Source organism: Acomys minous, assembly GCF_964271855.1.
Source record: "Acomys minous genome assembly, chromosome: 17".
NCBI lineage: Eukaryota > Metazoa > Chordata > Mammalia > Rodentia > Muridae > Acomys > Acomys minous.
The window spans coordinates 30,766,134-30,784,883 of NC_140500.1; the positions used below are offsets into that span (position 1 = coordinate 30,766,134).

General features: G+C 50.0%; 1 protein-coding gene across 8 annotated transcripts in view; it reads right to left on the reverse strand.

Moving 5' to 3' along the window:
- The window catches only part of HRH1 (histamine receptor H1), a 156,974-nt gene that overhangs the window by 34,647 nt on the left and 103,577 nt on the right, over positions 1–18,750 (reverse strand). The window contains exon 1 of one of the 8 annotated variants that reach the window (XM_084765225.1): positions 1,958–2,231. The exons of the other annotated variants lie outside the window; for them this stretch is intronic. The gene's annotated coding sequence lies outside the window, so the exon portion shown is untranslated. Of the gene's footprint in view, positions 1–1,957; positions 2,232–18,750 lie in introns of those variants that run through there. 8 annotated transcript variants of the gene reach the window in all.

The window sequence follows — 18,750 nt, forward strand, 5'->3', positions numbered from 1 at the left end:
AAGATCTAATGGCAGCATTTCCAGGGACTGAACCTACTGGGCGCCGTGGAGATCACTGGAATGTGTGCGCAGCTACGGTTTGAATGTCTGTGTCCCTCCAGGCAGCCCAGCTAGAACATAAGCCCCAAGGCAATGGCATTTAAGAAGTGGATCGAGGCTGGAGTACGGCTCAGTGACAGAACACATGCTTGGTGTGTTTGAGGCCCTGGGTTCGAGCGCCAGTGCCAATTAACAATAAATGTTGAGACTGGTGAGAAGACATGGCACCTTTAGGAGGCAATGAGACCCTGGGAGATCCTCCCTGGACAGGATCAGTCTTTACAGTCAAGGCTCCAGAAAGCTCCTGGATTCTCTCATCACCCGTGCCACATATGGGCAGTCAGTGTCATCTCTGAGGAAGGGACCCTCACCAGATAGGACCTTGCCAACACCTTAATGCTCCACACTGTGAGAAGTAAATTTCTGTTCTTTATAAATTAACTAGTCTTGGGTATTTTGTGACAGCGGTACAGATAAAAAGACTAGAGATAGATAAACTGTCTTGTCTAGCACACAGACCTCTGTAACCATGCAGACCCATTTTATGAATGCACAGACTGAGGATCAGAGATGATAATGAGCCCATAGTCACACAGCTAGTAAAAAAAACAAAGCCAGAGCATTCACTCAATAATCCAGTCAGTCAAGCAACCTTTATTATGGCACTCCAGTACATCATACATACGCGAAAATAAGAGAGGTCCTATTTATAAGTGCTCTTACTTAGTGGGAGACATGGGCCACAAAGAAAAACCCAAGTAAATAAATAATGCATCAGTAGATGAGAGATGCTATGGGGGTGTTATGGATGGATTAAAGTGGTCAAGATGAGATGGTGGCCTTCGAGCAGGGACTTGAAAAATGAAGGAATCAATGATGTTGACACTTTTGGGAAAGAACATCCCAGAAGAAGACACACTCAGGGCAAAGGCCCTGGAGTGGACATGCCCTGGCATTTAAGACAGACAGCATGGAATGGGGTGTGGCTGGAGATGACGGTGAATGGGGTGGAGAGGGTAAGAGCTCTGTGAGGGTAATTTCCAGCACCCACCCACACTCTTGGTCGCTATAGCCTGCTGCTGACTGACGATGCGCATGATCAGAAGAAACCTTGTGGTAAGGATTTTTGTTTCTTTAAAAATATAGAAATGTTATGTTTGTTATGCTCATTTTAATCCCAGGTATGGAATATGGGGCTGCTTTGTCTTGCCCACAGCAGCTGACCTAGCTATGGTTTGCCTCATGCTTTGTGGGGGTGTGTGTGTGATTTTGCCAGCTGAAGATAGTCTACGTCTGGAATTCTGGGAATTCTTCAGCAGGTACATAAATGCCAGAGTCTCAAGAGGGAAGGTGAATGCTGCTTCTCTTCCTGCTGCTGCTGCTGCTGCTTGCTGCTTTCTGGATTGCTGGTTGCTGGTTGGAGATGGGAGATATCTTCTCAAGGAAGATCAAAATTTCCCAAGGAACCTGACAGCCCTAAACAGCAGGAAGTAGTCTAACGATAGTATTGCCCCCTTTCCTCTCTAGCCTTCTTTCTCTACTACCTAACGTTGGTGTGGGTGTGTGTGCGCGTTTGTGTAAGGGATAGAAGTGGTATAGGAGGTAGGAAAAATAACCCAATAAAGTAGCCAAAAGCCAGGCTACAGAACCTGGGCCCCCTTCTCATCGAAACCAGAAGGCTGAAAACAACTCCATAGAAGCTGGATCTGAGCAAGCAAGGGCAGCAAGTCACTATGGTGACAAGGACCCTTTGCCTGGCCATAGGAGGTCTCCACAGCCCTTCCCACGGGGGTAGGTGCAGTTCTGCTGTGGCCTTTAGAGAACCAATTCCTCAGGACTGTCCCTGGGACGTGCTCTGTGAAATCTGCCCTCTGCTAACGAAAGGCATCGAGCAAAGGCAACATCTGCGGTGACTCACCAGAGGGGGATGAGAAACTGCGTCCAAGCTGGGAAAGAATCCATTTGAAAGTGACACATTTGCCTCAGAACAGATAGGAAGCCTTTTCTTTTTCCTCTCTGTTTGAAGGAAGGCAGAGCCCTGCAGACAACTGCCGCACAGCGGGAGGAAGCTGGCTTCTGAGACTCTTGTAGCAAATCTCTCTGAGACAAAAATATAACTAAGGGTCTGTGGCTGCCACCAGGCTCATGGTGAAGTGCCGTTTGATGGCAGCAAGCACACCCTGGCATTCGTCCCCACAACAGATTCCTCTGTCCACTTGACCCAGCTCTTCTCAAAGTTTGTAGGTGTGCCAGAACCCACTGAGGCAGCCATCAGTCAGGAGGTCAGTGAAGGCTCAGTGTGTGGGTGGGCACACACGCTAACCAGGTAGTCTTCAATCCCTCTCAAGCTCATGTTTTGACAGAGGGTCTCTCCTAGGACCTAGAGGTTGCCAACCTGGAAGCTAGGGTGACTGGCTAGCAAGCCTGAGATCCTCCTGTCTCTCCCCCCACCCTGCCCCCACAATGCTGGGCTTGCCCTCAGCTTTTATGTAGGTGCTAGGGATTGAACCCAGGTCCTCGGGCTTGCCCGGCAAACACTTTACCATCAGGCTATCCCCACAGCCTGCTGCCTTTTACGTTTTTTTTTTTCCATGTTGCGGATGGAACCAAGGGCTCACACACCTCTGAGCTAACTCAGCTCAGCAGTGCTTGTTACTTAAGCAGTCTCAGGTTGTCTGAGGAACACTCCCCAAGTCCTGATAGTCCTAGAAGTGGATGTTGGGAGCATTTGGTATTCCACATGCTTTGGATTTAGGTTTCTTAGCTTCTGATGAGCTGGTTAGATGTGTCACACTGAGCAGGCACTCAGCTAATATTTACCGACTGGGGGTGAGTCACATGCTCTGAGGGTGCAGAGGCACATCTGTCTCTATGGTACCCTGCTCACTGGATCCACAGATCTTTGCCCTCTAATGGATGGGCCGAGAATAATGGCAGGTGCTTTAATTTACTGCTTAATACCTACAAGCAACATTATCTCGTTATCCTGGGTTTGTCCTGAATGCAGCTCGGTGAGGTAGAGATTAGCCCCATTGAAGAAGACAAGGAGAAGGGGGCTGGAGAGATGACTCAGCTGCTAAGAATGCTGGCTGTTTTTGTAGAAACCTGGGTTCGGTTCCCAGCATGCACATGTCAGCTCATAGCTATCTGTAAATCTAATATCAAGGGATCCACTACCCTATTCTGGCATCTGTAGGCACCATGTACACATAGGGTACACATAGGGTACCCAAACAAGCACACAGATAAAACACACACACACTTAAAATAAATCTTTAAGAAGGAGGTGGGGACAGGAGAGCACTTGCTGTTCTTGCAGAAGACCTGAGTTTGCTCGCCACGGCCCACGTCAGAAGGTTCTCAGTTGTCTGTAACTCCAGCTCCAGGGGATCTAAAAAGTCTCTGGCTTCCACAACCGTTGCATTCACATGCGTACATCAACATGCAGACAGACACCTTCTCCTTCACAGAATTAAAGACAATAAAAATAAATCTGAAGGGCTGGAGAGACGGCTCAGCGGCTCTTCCAGCAGAACTGGGTTAAGTTCTCGGTATTGTGACAATTCACAGCTGCCTGCGACTCTGTTCCCAGGGGATCCAATACCCTCTTCTGGCCTCTGGGGGGACTGCACGTGTGTGGTGCATAGACATACATTCAGGCAAATACCAATACACATAAAATAAAATATTAAAAAAAAATAAATCTGAGAGGGAGAGAGAGAGACAGAGGAAAAGAGCAGAGATAAAGACATCCAGAAAGAGGCAGAGCTAAGACTGAAGTTAGCTCCTCCGTGCTAAGGTCAGCCCTCTAAGGGATTTGGTGTGACTGTCTTGTACTGAGAATGGAGTAGGATTTATGGGATCAGGCCAAGGTTCCAGCTCCCAGAAACGCACAGTCTTCCTGGGCAGTAGAACTGAACAAGGAGCAAGAGTGAACCCCTAAGGCTGAGCTCCCTTCCCTCCAGCTAAGCTCCTGTGCTCTTCTGTAACATTGGAGCTAGTTAGGGTTGGCTACAGTGAGAAGGGGGCCTGTAAACTAGTGGGCCCACACTTAAAGAGACAGTCCCATCCCGAGATTAAGGTCCTTATAAGAAGAGCTTCCTCCCCTGGCCAGGGTGCAGCAGGAAGGAGGCCACTGAAGAGGCCCTGTCCAGATGTCAATTACATTGGCACCTGACCATGAACTTCTAGCTTCCAGAAGCGTGGCAGATGTCTGCTAAGCCACCCCAAAGTGAAGGCACTTTGTCACAGCAGCCCAAATGATAGAGGTGGAAGAAAGTCTGAGAGCTGTGCGGCAGCAGCCAGATGCTAGGAAGTACAGATGCACCCAGTTCTATCCCGGGGAGCAGATTCATTGACAAGCACACAAAGACAAGGGGGGGCAGGGGAAGACTCTGCAGGCAATTAAAAAATACCACCATAACCAATTACTTCAAAATCCCTCTCTTAGTAATTATTTCCGAACTGGGTGTTTTAAATTTTAGCATTTGTACGAGCAACATGAGGCGGCGGGGTGTGGGTGGGCGACACACAGCCAGTTTCCACTACTCCTTGAAGGGTGATAGTGATTTTTTTTAGCTCACAATATAAAACGTGTCCACCCTTTGGCCCAGCAAGCCATCTTTGAGAACACCTCATGCTGCATAGCACCAAAAGATATTCACCAGAGTGTCAGGTTGAGACCATGTGTATCATGAGATATCCTGGGAATGGGACCCAGGTGTAAATCCGAGATTAACATGTGTCTCCCATGCACTATGCCTGCAGGCAGGGACTGACATATGTCTCCCATGCACTGTTCTTGTAGGCAGAAGATGGTTTTATACAATGCGGGCCAACGTCATCACTGAGACCTGAGAACAGGGTCCTAGCTTTTGAGAGAAGGTTCATGGTGGTTTGGAGTGCTTCGGACCATCAGAAGCAATGCAGACAGTAGCCGCCATGGGACTGGATGCACAGCAGCACGAGGACAGTACAAAACTGTGAATGGCTTCTGTGGTGACAAGGGAAGGTGCTTGTGACAGTGTTACTGTCAACCTGACAGGAATCAGGAGACAGTCCTGCGAGGGTTACTTAGGATAGGGTGAGGTAGGAGGACTCATTCTGGATGTGGGTGGCACCATTGTATGGACCGAGGTCCCCAGCCTGAATATAATGGAGGAAGTGAGTGGGAGCATCAGCTCAGCATCCATCTCTTCCTGCTTCCTGGCCAGGAACCAAGCAGGCCTCTGCTGCCATGGCATGTCCATGATGTGCATTGGGAAATGTAAGCCAAAAAGCCCTCCCTTGCACTGCTCCCGTCAGGCATTTTCTCACAGGAGGAAGACAACTGACACACATATTTCTGTGTGCTTGTATGAGTGTGCCTGCTTGCAGAAAGCCTACAAAATGTCCCCTATGATAGTCAGTCATAGTGGCTTTGCTTGGTGGAAGTACTTCAAGTGTTTTCCCCCCAAAATCTTCAATAAATATGTCGTTAGAGGGGAAAAAAGCTAAGCAAGAAAATGAAGCAAGCCAGGAAAGGTGGTACACGCCTATAATCCCAGCACTCGGGAGGCAGAGGCAGGCAGATCTCTGTGAGTTCAAGGCCAGCCTGGTCTACAAAGAGAGTCTGAGATAGCCAAGGCTACACAGGGAGACTCTGTCTTGAAAAACCAGAAAAAAAGAAAGAAAGGAAGGAAGGAAGGAGGATAGGAAGGAAGGAAGGAAGAAGTCAACTTAAGATTGACTTAAAGGAAAAGATTAATGGAGTAGTAGAACAGACAGGAAAAGATGTGCTAAAACCAGGACAAGTTTGTCAGACACAACTTTCAACTATTTTTCCTGCTCTCACAAATATTCTGCAGAGTGGGAACACACCTACCTCAGTGAGAAAACATCTCCTTTACCACGGCACAGCTCTGGATGACCCATGACACCCACCCTTCCTGAAAGCTACCAAGACCTGTGCCACATGGGCCACGGGGATGACCATGCTTCATTTATTTATTTATTTAGGGATTTTTGAGACAGGGTTCCTCTGTGCAGCCTTGGCTGTCCTGGACTTGCTTTGCACACCAGGCTGGCCTCGAACTCATAGCGATCTGCCTCTGCCTCTGCCTCCCTGAATGCTGGGAGTAGGCTGTGCCACCAAGTCTGGCTGACCATGCTTCTTTTTGTAGTGTTTTTAGAAGATTTTATTTTTTGAGAGAGAGGGGGCGGGGAGGGAGAGGGAGAGGGAGAGGGAGAGGGAGAGGGAGAGGGAGAGGGGGCACACATGCAGCCATGCACAGGATGCGGTGTCTGCAGATGCCAAAAGGCAGCATTAGATGTCCTAGAGCCGGAAATACAGGTGGTGGTGAGCTGCCCGGCCGGCATGGCTTCTAGAAACCAGACTCACATCCTCTGCAAGCACAGGACACATTCTTAATTGACCCAACACTCTTGCTCCCCAAGGCAGCCTCAAACTCACCATATAGTTCAGGATGGCCTTGAACCCCTGATCTTCCTGCCTTGGGCCCCCTTAACTTGTAAGTGGATTGTGTGTGTGTATGTGTGTGTGTGTGTGTGTGTGTGTGTGTGTGCATTTGAATTTACAGCATAACCTCACAGGATGAGGGTAGACAGTAATGTGGTTACTATAGTGACAAAGATTAATATATTCATCGTCTCATAGTTACATCTTACTCTGACAAGAGCAGCTAAAATCTACTTACAGAACAGAAGTCCCTAATCCATGGCACCTTTATGCCACACTACAGAGAAGGGCTCTGGCCCTACTAGCCCCAGTGTGCCCACTGTTTGTGTCCTCTGCTCTCCCACCCACTACCTGTTGTAAGCAAAATCCTTCATTGCCTCTGTGCGTTCCTATCCTCATCTCTATGGTGTAGCTTTTAATTTCATGTACAAGTGAGACCATGCAGTGTCTGTCTGTCTGTCTGTGCCTGGCTTGTTTCACTAAGTGTAGTGATGGGATACCCTCCTTTCGGGAAAGTGAGAGAGGCATGTACATTTCTGAACAGATGCCAACAGAGTTCTCACTTCATTCATTCATTCATTCATTCATTCATTCATTCCTTCGTCTGTCCTTAGACTGTTCTCATGGCTTGGCTGCCATGGCGGTGCAGTGATCACGGAGGATAGGAATCTTTCTAAGATGGCCATCTTTCCCCCTTTGGTTCTCAGTCCTCAAGGAGAATTATCAACACCACAGAGTAGCTGTAATGTATGTTTTGTTTTGTTTTGTTTTGTTTTGTGACAAGGTCTCTCTAAGTCCTTGCTGTCTTGAAGCACACTTTTGTAGATCGGGCTGGCTTTGAACTCACAAAAATCCACCTGCCTCTGCCTCCCCAGTGCTGGGACTAAAGGTGTACACACCCATGCCTGGCTTTATTATATTGTTCATAAGAGGTGAGGTGTCCTCTGTTGCTCAGGAAGACCTTGACTCACGGGCTCAAGTGAGCCCCCTTGGCCTGTTGCCTCCAGTAGCTAGGACTACAGATGAGTGTCACCCTGCCTGGTTTTGTTTGAAATTGCATGTGTTTTCCATAATGGCTGTACCCATTTACTTCTTAAACCTTCCTCCACACTGTTCCCAACGTTTGTGGAACTGTTGTCTCCTAACTTTTGGGTAACAGTCATTTTACTGACAGGAGGCAACATCTTTAATTGGTGCTCTCCATTGACGAGTGGCGTTGAATGTTTCCCCACAAGCCTGTCAGCTGCGACACATCTCCTTTGAAGAAATTTATGCCAAGGCCCTTTGTCTATTTTTTTCCCTTTCTTGAGCCAGGTCTCTCTATGCAGCCCTGGGTATTCTGGACCTTGCTATGTAGACCAGGCTAGCCTCAAACTCATAGAGATCTGCCTGCTCTGTCTCCTGAGTGCTAGGATTAAAGGTGTGCACCACCATGCCTGGCTCTGCTATGGTGCTGTAAGCTTCTCTATACGTTTCGGGCACAAACCCCCATCCAATGTGTGAATTGCTGTTACTTTTCTGCCTCTCCCATGCTACCCTTTCCCCTTGCTCACTCCTTTCTATGCCACACTCTGCTTTAGTGGACGCTGGGAAGTGACTGACTGACCGACTGTAGCCTGAGGCATGGCCAAGGCCCACATTAAGGGACCCCTAGGCACACATCGGGTCACTGCTAAGTGTTTTACACAATCACATTTCATCTCCATGGCTATGGTCTAGGGATGCGCTACTATTCTCCCATTAAACAGAGAAGAAAACTGAGGCCCCAAGAGGTTCATAAACTTGCCTGAAGAAGCACAGCTGGAATGTGGTGAGGCTGGGATTCAGGTCTAGGGTGAGTATGAAGAGGCCAGAACTAGGGTGAGCCTCACCCTGGGCATGATGTGAACAGGCTGTTTCTGCACTCTGCATCCTCCATCAATGGGAAGAGTTCCTCCCTAGAGATGGGCCAGATGTGGCCTGTGTGTGGCTGTGCACTCATCTCTCAACTTCCCCATGGAGAAGAGACGCTGATGAGAGACCTGGCCTGGCCAAATTGCCTCCAAATTGCTTCCTTCATTCACATGTACAAATCTGCATCTTAATTAGGCTTAATGGAATCCAATTACCAGACCCCACACTTCCCTCTGGGATCCTAAGCAAGGATGCCACAGAGACAGGCCAGAGGCCAAAAGAATGGGCTGGAGGAAGCGCCGCTGGGCTGGCCCCACTTGCCGGCCACCTCACACCTGGGAAAGGAGGGCTGGGGCGGGGGGCAGCAATAGGGACTGCAGCTGGTGCTGTGGCTTTGACCAGGTGCAGGAAGGAAGCCTGGTTCTGCTGTCTCTGAGCATCTCTGAGCCTCCATCTTCTTGTGTGTTCGATGGAAACTGGTATGGTAGCCACCATTGGGCAGCGATGAGGATTGCTGAAATCATGTGCACCAGCATCCCATGAAAGATCTAGCACATACTTTGTCCTCGTTCTCCATGCCTTCATTCTATGCCCTCGGTCCCACAAGGCCACGTAGAGCCAAGTCCACATCCTCCCTCAGAGATCCAATGACCTCATCTTGTCCACCCTCCCTCCCATGCTCTGGCCACATACACCCCTGAGTCCTTGAAAAGCTCTGAGTGCCTCCCAGTCCCAAGAGCTCTGCTTGGAGCCCCTGGCCCATCTCTATCAACCCATCACAGCTCAGCAGTGCCACCTACAGGCAGGCATCCTCCCAGGCCGCAGCCCAAAGACCTCACATCCTCCTCCTGAGGGCAATGTCATTAGTGGTCCTCTGCCTCCTGCACTGTAAGCTCTGGGAGCAGCGTGGGAGACAGCACTGCTACAGCACCAGTGGAGCTCCTTCCTGGCTTTGGGCTTAACAGAGCCTTGAGAATACCTGACAGGAATTATTACTCTGCCTCCAGGTACCTCATACAGAAGGACCACTTGATTTGGGGTGCATAGCAGACTCTTGACAACCTCCTCACTCTCCCTTTCCTTTTTCATAAGGAGAGTTGGAAATGGGAGCTTATAGCTAGTCAGAAAGGCAACTCTGATTCTAGCTAATGCAGCCCCATGTTCAGAACGAGAAGTCACAGTTGCCTTAGAATACCAGTTGTTCCCCCAACACAATCTATAGACGTAACGGAACTCCAGTCAAAATGATAACAAGTTGCGGGGTGAATTTATTACAAGCTGACCCTAAGGTGTCTATGAGGAGAGAAATCCCCAGAAGACTCAACACGGCATTGAAAAAGGGCAGAGCTCCTGCCCATGGAGTTGCTCTTCCAGTACTTTCCATCCAGTGTAGGCTGAAAGCTGCTGAAACTGTGAGCAAAAATAAGTCCTGGCTCCCTTAAGTAGTTTCTATGGGGTGTCCTTGTTAAAGCCATACAAAACTGAGCGCTGCAGAAAACTGCTCTCAGGAGAGGGGTTGTTGCTACAACTAAACTTCATTATGTCATTCTTAGGGCTCTGAACTTAACTGGTTTTCAGGAGAAATGGGGAAGAGTTTGGTGTGGGATAGAAAGGCCCCAGCATGCTGTCAGCTCTGGGATGACATCTGTGAGATCCCAGAGTGCAAACAGAAAAGCTGGATGGTAGGCAGTGTGCTCAGAAGGTTCCAGATGGGTAGAAGGACTCTATGGCAGGAAAGAGTTTGAATTTTTTAAAGATTTGTTTATTTTCATTTTGTGTATGAAGGTGTTCTGCCTACAGGTAAACCTTAGGCATTCACACCCACGGGGGCCAAAGGAAGTCACCGGCTCCCCTGGAACTGGTTACAGGCAGCTGTGAGCTGCAATGTGGGTGCTGGGAGTCAAATCCAGGTCCTCTGGAAGAGCAGCAAGGGCACCACTAAGTAACCTCTCCAGGTGCCTGGATTTTGACAAACTGAACAGGGTTGAGATCGGGGTACTCAAAGTTGAACTGAACGAATTCTGCATGATAGGATGGCCCTGAGTCTCTGGGTGTCCAGAGTGGAATGTGACAGTTTGACTCTGAAATGACACCATCAGCTCAGGACTGGACCGCTTTCTTCCCATTATTTGGAAGTGTCACCACTTGGGGGAGGCCGTGGACACTGAGAGGAAAAGGCCTTGATGGAAGGAATAGAAAAATGGCAATGGATCTTTAAAGGATACGACTAGCGCCTGATTCCTCAGACCTCTCTGCTTCCTGGCCTGCCATGGTGAGAGGAAACTGCCATATGCTCCTGCCACTATGGACTCTACCATGACCCCCCCTGCCCCGCCCCCAATGGAGCCATTTTGTCTTCGATCTGATAGACCAAAATGTCCTCCACTGTGGAACAACAACAACAACAAAATGTTCCTCTCTTTGGTTGTTTTGTTGGGTACTTTGGTCACAAAAACATAAAATAATGCAGAGGGTAACTGAGGCATCAGGGTTGATGACCTGCCCTACTTTAGTCCTTTCCCCCTCCCTCTTCAGAGGCTGTCTGAACCTTGGCTGTCTACTTTCAGTCTGCATCTTGCCCTCAGATGACCCTCCTGCTCCTAACCCCAGCCTCCTCTCTGCTGAGTGAACCCCACTTCACAGCATTAATGTCAAGTAGTGCCATGAACAGACGTGGGGGGCGGGCAGGGGGAAGAGAGGAATGCAGACACACTTGATGATGGGCCTGTGGCTCTGACCTGGGTCCTGAAGAAATGGCTCAGCAGTCAGCTCAGCAGGAGACTAGGGCATGGCGTGACTGGATAAAGGGAAATGGACATGAAGACACGGTTCCTTCTCAGGGCGATGGTAGCGCAGGGCCTCCTGAGACCAGGGTGGGCCATAGGCCTGGAGCTCAGGGACGTTAATGCCTGAGGAAGAACACTCACCCAGTGGTCAGCAGCATACTATGGCCCAGCTACCCAGTCAATGACATCAGCCCCTTGGGGACCCAGTGACTTCCTGAGTGTCTGACTCCCTCTCTGCTCTCAGACAATACGTCCCAGTTTCTGGTAACCTTGTGTCATAAAGTGATCAATGGCTTTCAAGTCTTCTGCCCTAAAGAGACTGAAATGCTCTCTTAGCAAGCCTAGGAAAGGGGTTGTAACCCCTAGGCCCCCAGGGTGTTCTTTGCCCTGCAGCCTGGCCATCTCTGCACGGCGCAAAGGTACAGGGCCCCTCTTTCCCAGAGCTCTGTGGTACCTTGGCACAAGCACATGTCTTTGGGTTTCACTATCCACTCCCTCCAGAAGCTGCGCCCATGGGGGCAGGGACATGGTTGTTTAAATACCTGGTGCAGAGTAGGTGTCCCTCAGTGATGGTGGAGCCAGTGCTGAGGCCTTTTATAGGGTGGCCTCCCAGAGCCTTACAAACCCATATAAGAGACCAGGATTGCTGCCTTTGGGGTAACGTATGCTGGTTCCATATGGATTTGGCATCTCGCTTCCTGGGAACAGTGGCTACCACACACAAGTGCACGCTCTGAGCACGACCCATAGACCAGCACCACCTTGGATCCTTAGAAACGGAGCACCCAGGCCCGAGCACAAATCACCTCTCCTGGACTCTGCCCAAGGGGTGTATAGATGTTAGCCTCAGTCGAGCTGCAGACCAGCACCGCCTTCCGGAAGCTCCTGTACACCCCTGACCTCCGGCTTCTTCCCACTTGTGCCTGCATCTTTAGTGTGGGGTACTTCCTATTGGCTGCAAGCTTCCTGAAGATTGGGGGCTCGGACGTACTCCCCAACCCTGGAACTCCAACACCTGTCATATAAAGGCAAAGGTTTATTTTTCTCTAAAATTATCTCCTTGGAGAGGGTCAACCCTGTCTTTCATAACACATCAAGCCCACAAAGCAGGAAGCATTGCTATTGAAAGTGGCATTGGCTGGGGCTGGAGCGATGGCTCAGAGGTTAAGAGCACTAGCTGTTTCTCCAGAGGTCCTGAGTTCAATTCCCAGCAACCACATGGTGGCTCACAACCATCTATAATGGAATCTGATGGCCTCTTCTGGCCTGTGAGTGTACATGCAGGCAGAGCACTGTATACATAATAATAAATAAACTTTAAAAAAAAGTGGCATTGGCTGTATAGAAGGGAACAGTGTGAAAAGCCTTGGAAGCAGGCTGAAGACACAGTCCAGAAGGTAAACCTTCTAGGGGCCTCTTCAGAAGTCCTCAGGGAGGGTGGTGGAGCATTAGACATGCAAGAGGGTGATGCCGAGACCAGCAGATTGGAGGCTCATTTCGTTGTGGCACTGTTAACACAACCTGAATGGCCCCTGCCTCTTGGAACCCATGCCCTGGGGAATCCCCTTCTGTTAGTGTGAGCCAGACACATGACTATCTTCTGCTAACCGAGACATTACAAAGGTATCAGGATGTCATGCATATAATTATATCACATGTGTATCTTTCCCTTCATGGCTTTGATGATGGTAGCTATGGCAGAGAGCTCCACATGACCAGGACCTCAGGACCATCCTTGCTAATCTCCATAGAAGCCCTCCTTATTTAATAACCCACTGGGAACGATATCCTCCTAACAGCTGACCAGCCATGCCTTTAGAAGCAAGCCCTTCATTGCTCAGGGGAGCCCAACCTAGCCACTAACTAACTTGACCCCAGCTCTATGAGAGGCTAGTGAACAGCACCCTCCCTGGAAGCTGTGCCCAGGACTCTGTATCCACAGAAACCCACATTGCAAATGGGCATGAGCTAAGTCACCACAAACACATTTATTAATTTGTTCAATTAAATTTTACAAGGTGGGGTTGGGGGGTCATCGCTCAGTAGGAAAACGTCTGTCCTATGTGTGGGGGGCCCTGGTTCCAGCTCCAGCTCCAGAAGAAACAAACATATGACCTCAGCACTGGTTTGGATGTTTACTGTGGTCACATCATAAACACAATAAAAATAAGTAAACAGATGCAGCCCAACTTAGAAGCCTTTCTGGAGATGTGACTTCACAGCTCTTGGCTGGAGGTCACTGTAAACATGGCCTGAAGACCATCCGTAAGAGCCTTATAGTACATGATTGTACTGGGGGTTACGAAATACATCACAGAATCGCCTTACAGAGAAGGGAGACAGCCCATCATGGGCTCCTGTGCCTGGGTGCCTTCCTGACAGCGCAACAGTCACCTGGGATCTTGCTGGGAAACCCACTGTTGACAGCTCTGTGGCTAGAAAGGCCCTTACTCTGGGCATGGCATTAGGCAGACATTTGGGGAGATACTGGTATGCTTGGGACAGACTCCCACAGTAGGGGCTGTGGGACATTCGGAGCCTTGTACCAGCTGGTGACTGTCATGTGTCTGTCAGCTCTGCTCTCTTCTCTTCACCAGGAAACAAGGGCTCAGACCTCAGACCTCAGACCAGTGTCCTGGTCTCAGGACACTGCTTACTCTACCACCTAGCTGCTGAGGTGTCCAATGACCTATGGCTCCTCTGGCCCCTGTACCCTCAGCTGCTCCTCTCCTCCGCGTAGTTTTTTTTTGTTTTATTTTGTTTTGTTTTACCCTTGTAATATAGAGATCTAGAGGCCTCAGGTCAGGCTTCAGCAGAGGCCCTTGACAGTGACACCTGCAGCCAGGCCACTCTCAGCCTTCACACTGCCTACACTTGCACACCTTCCACTCAGACCCACAGGCTTGCCCGATGGCGCTCTCCTATGCTTTCCTTTCCCTCACACACAGCCCAGCCAGCTTCCAGTTCCAGCCCACTTACCCAGGCTCCAAACATTTTTTTCCCCTTCACTCTCCAATTGCCATCTCCCCAAGGCCCCCGCTGCCAGAATTTTCCTTTACTGAAGGAACAAAAGGGGAGGAGCACGGAAATGGCCAAGAGGCCCATCTCTCATTGTGCAAATAATTATTGCTATTTTTGAGCAACTGTTTGGGGGCCTTATATTGGACTTGTGTGTGGGCAGCGGGGCTGGTCTCAGAAACAGAAGAGGACAGTGAGATCTTCCAGGCACAAAGGCTGACCTAGGGACAGGAGCTGTGGTTCCGTGAGTGAGCACCTGCCTAGCATACCTGAGGCTCTGGCATCCCATCTCTAGCAACGTATAAAAGTCAAGAGTGAGCACGTTTTTGCAGGAGATGCCCCAGTCCTGAGCTGAGCCTACTCTAACATCCGGGGTCCAAGGCAAGATGAAGCATGCATGGAGTGTGGCTTGAGTTGTGGGTTTGGGAGAGCCTAGAATTGAAAGCTACGGAACACAGCAGCCAGTGAAGGGTTCATTAGGAGGACTGGATCATCTGACGGTCATCTCGGGCTCTTCAGCAAAACAGAAAGCAATGGTGGGCTAAGCCCAGAGGCAGGAGGGGCAGATGAATTGGAAAAGAATCCTAGTGTTCCCATGGGAACACTAAAGCCACGACTAAAGCAGCGAAATGAGAACAGAGACTCAGATGGATGAAGGAGAAGCTTCCAAGACAAAGGTGGATGGTGGCTACAGAGAACACTTGAATGGCCACCCCAGTGTTAGAAGTGCGGGCCTAAGGTGGGAGACCCATTGCCAGCACAGGTGGCCAGGAAGAGGCCAAGCCAAAGGCCACCCCAGGGTTGGGGGCAGCTGTCAGGAGGTGGTAAATACTGGCCGGGGTTGGCACACATGGGCGGAGGAGAAAGTCACTGGGACATAAAGCCTAGGCTCACTGACCAGCTAAGAGGTGACAGCAACTTGAACCAGAAAAGGTAGCAGAAGGATCTAGAAACACAAGTGAGACAGAGAAGTTAGTGCTTGGGAAGAGCAGCTCTTGGTTCCCAGGAGGAGGAGGTGCAGCTTGGACAGTGATAGGGGCCTGGCTCAGCCTCTAGCCTGAGTCAGGCTTGAGCAAGGATGCAGGTGCGTACCATTTTGCTAGGAGGAAGGCATAGTGAACAGTGGTCCAGTGAGCCGGAGTCTAGGTGAAGAGCAGGTCAGGGGTGAACCACGAAACCAACTCTCCTTGTAGAGCAGGTGGGCCTTGAAGTCACAGAGACCACCTGTTTCTGCCTCCCTACCCCGACTTCTGCACTGTGCAGAGATGGCCAAGCTGCAAGGTAAAGAGGCGCAGGGAGGATCAGGGTAACCAGCCCCTTCCCTGGGCTTGGGGGTGTGGGCTTGGTAAAGAACATTTCAATCTCCTGGAGACAGAAGACTTGAAAGCCATTTGACCACTTTGTGGCACAGGTCACTGGAAACTGGGGCATATGGTTTGAGAGCTGACACTCAAGAAGTCACTAGGGGCTGGAAGTGCAGCCAGGTAACAGCCCAGAGGGCTCGCCAAGCATGCGAGGGGTCCTGGTTGACCTGCATCAGAAAGCTGCCTCTGGCTCCAGCCCTGCCTGGCGCTCTTCACGGCTGCCTTGGTTTTCTTGCGATACCTCTCCATCCATGAGGAGTGTTTCAGATAAGGTGGTTTCTTATAGCTCGGAGACGCCCTGGGAACTCTTCAGCACCCTAAACTGCTGCTGTCACGATACAACAGTTCCAGAAAGGCGAGCTGCAGGAACAAGGTCAGAGCCTCTGGATACCCTGGCTTGTGACCCATCTCTACAGCGGTCACTTGGTTCTGAGAAGCCAAGACAGGAGCATGCTAGGTTGCTGTCTTTGCCTCGGGTGGGATTTCTAGCCTGAGCAGGGTGGGTGAGTGGACAGGGGTGGTTGGGGAGAGCACACAGCAGGCAAGCCTACCTGCGGCCACTTTGATTGTCTGGTGATGCACGAGTCCCATAGAAGGGCAGGCCTTGGATTTGATCTATGAGCAGCTCAGGCAAATGGTACTCTACCCAGGGAGAAAAGCTGGACAGGAGAGATGAGTCAGAGCAGGCGAAGTCCCTCCTCTTCAAGCCCAACCTGTACAGTGGAAGGAGAGAACTGACTCCCCAGAGCTGTCCTCTGACCTCCACACCCATGCAGTGGCACACATTCGAACACACACTAAACACACAAAACATCTCAAAAAAAGAACACGCAAACACCCCCTCCACCCACCCACCCCCAGAAGCAGCTTGTTCCTGGGAAGCCCCTGTGATAATGTTTTCCTCATTTTGGATACAGGCACGGGGGCGAGGATTCCGAAACCAAAAGACTTCTCTTCAAAGGAAATTGCCTCAGAGAATGTCAAGGTGACCTCATCGAGGTGCCGGCTAGGTGTGCGGTGTTGGCGGGGGGTAGGGGGAAACCCACTGCTGATGCTTTGGGGTAGCAGGGCACCCCTGTGTGGGGCTGCCCATTGGGGGATGGGCAGGGAGGTGACACATGGAATCACAGCAGTTTTTCTAATACAGACGTTCCGTTATGTCAGAGGAATATAGTGATTCAAGACTTATTACCAAGATAGAGTGAGAACCCCCCCCCTACACACACATTTCACTGTGAAACCTTGTCTTTATAAAAAGCCAGAATAAGTATATCAAACTAGTAATTCCGCAGCTCCTAGTGCCCAGCATGAGCCCTAAATAAGGGAGAGTTTTGCTTGGAAGGTGTTAAGTCACAGTGTGGTGAGAGTTAAATGAGACGCTGTGAAACTTGTGATTAAGTCCTATAGCTTGGACCTGGGTGCCCTGTGAAGGCTCCATGCTAAGCTGTGTCCCCAGCTTGGTATTGTCAGGGGATGCGGTACAGTGGAACCTTTAAAAGGTGGGGCCTCACGCGAGGTCTTCATGGGGCACAGAAGGGGATGTGGGACTCTGGTCCCTCTCTCACTCATTTGCATCCTTATCACAAGGTGAGCAATGTTGCTCTTGCACACGCCACCGTGGTGCCCTGCCGCCCCTTGGCTGTAAACAAACTGATGGACGGTAAACAAAAAGCTCCAAAACTGTGAGCCCAAATAACCCCTTTCTCCTCGTGAGCTGGTTAGCTCTGGTCTTCAGTACCTGATGGAATACTGGCTTATACAGTAGGCATCTGGCAGAGCATAGGACAGTCAGAGCTTGATGTAATGGCCACCATTTAATGCAGGCCTCTTTATCTTTAATTCTTCCAGTAAGATGGGAAGGAACTATCATTGCTGTATTAAAGCTAAAACAAATACACAAAAGCAAAAGCAAAAATATACCCTCAGCACCCATGTGAGCCAGGCACGGCTGTGTGTGCCTGTAACCAGAAAGTTGAGAGAGTGGAGGCAGGTGGATTCTGGGGCTTGCCAGCCAGCCTAGTCAAAACAGTGAGCATCCGCGAGTGACTCGGTCTCAAAGCAATAAGGCTGGGATTGAGAGAGGAAGACACACAGACATATACCAACGTACATAAATGCATATACTAAACACCCATGCAGGGAGAGAGGGAGGGAGGGAGGCAGGGAGAGAGAAGGGGCGGACAGAGACAGAGAGAGACAGAAACAGAGAGACAGAAACAGAAATGGACAGATGGACAGACAGAAGGAGGAGGGAGGGGACGGGAAGAGAGATAAAGGTGAGAAAAACTTGCCCAAATGCACAGAATCAGCAGAAAGGTCAAACTGGAATTTGAACTTAGGTCTGTTTCCCTTTGGCCTTTGGATTCCCTAAATGCACCATGTTCTCCTCAACACGAACCACCCCTCCTCCTCTAGAAAAATGTCCTTCACCTGGCACCCTTAAGAGGACACCTCTTCTTTGGCAAAGACATTTTATCCCAGTGAGTGTACTATGTATGCACATGTGTACATGGGCAGCCAATCACCAAACCAAACGTCCAAGACCAGAAGTGTACACGCTTCCTCACAAAGTGATGAGAGAGCATGTATCTGCTAAGCGGAAAGCTCACCACTGTGGCCACCTGAAGAGGCTGCCCTGAGTTTCTCCACCTTGCTCCCGCCCCTCTAGAATAGCCTGAATATTTCTGCCCCCTGTATTCCTGTGTTTAAATCCCCCTGCAAAAGATGGGACCTTCGGTGAAGAAGGATGAAGCTCTCGGGAATAAGATTAATGCCTGAGGTGGTGTCAAAGCCTTGTGCCATTCCTGTGAGTGAGTACACCCTGGCACTCTCACATTCCTTCCCTCCCCCTCCCTCCCTCTCCTCCCACACCCTCGGTTTCATGCTTAGGGTTTAGTATGAGCTTGTACCTAGATGCTCTAACCACCATGCCTATCCGCTGCCACACACCCCCTGCCGTGATGGTGATGAGCTCTCAGCCCTCTGGAACTGTAAGCTCAAATAAACCTTTCCTCCTATACGTTTGCCTTGGTCTGGTGCTGCAGCACAGCAATAGAGAAGTAACTAATAATGTACCCTCGTGAAGAGGTTCAAGGAAAGCTGCCTCATCCTTTCTGCGCTGTGGGGACACAGGAAGAAAGAACTCTTTGTCAACACCAAGCATACCACCGCCTTGACCGCAGACTTCTCACCC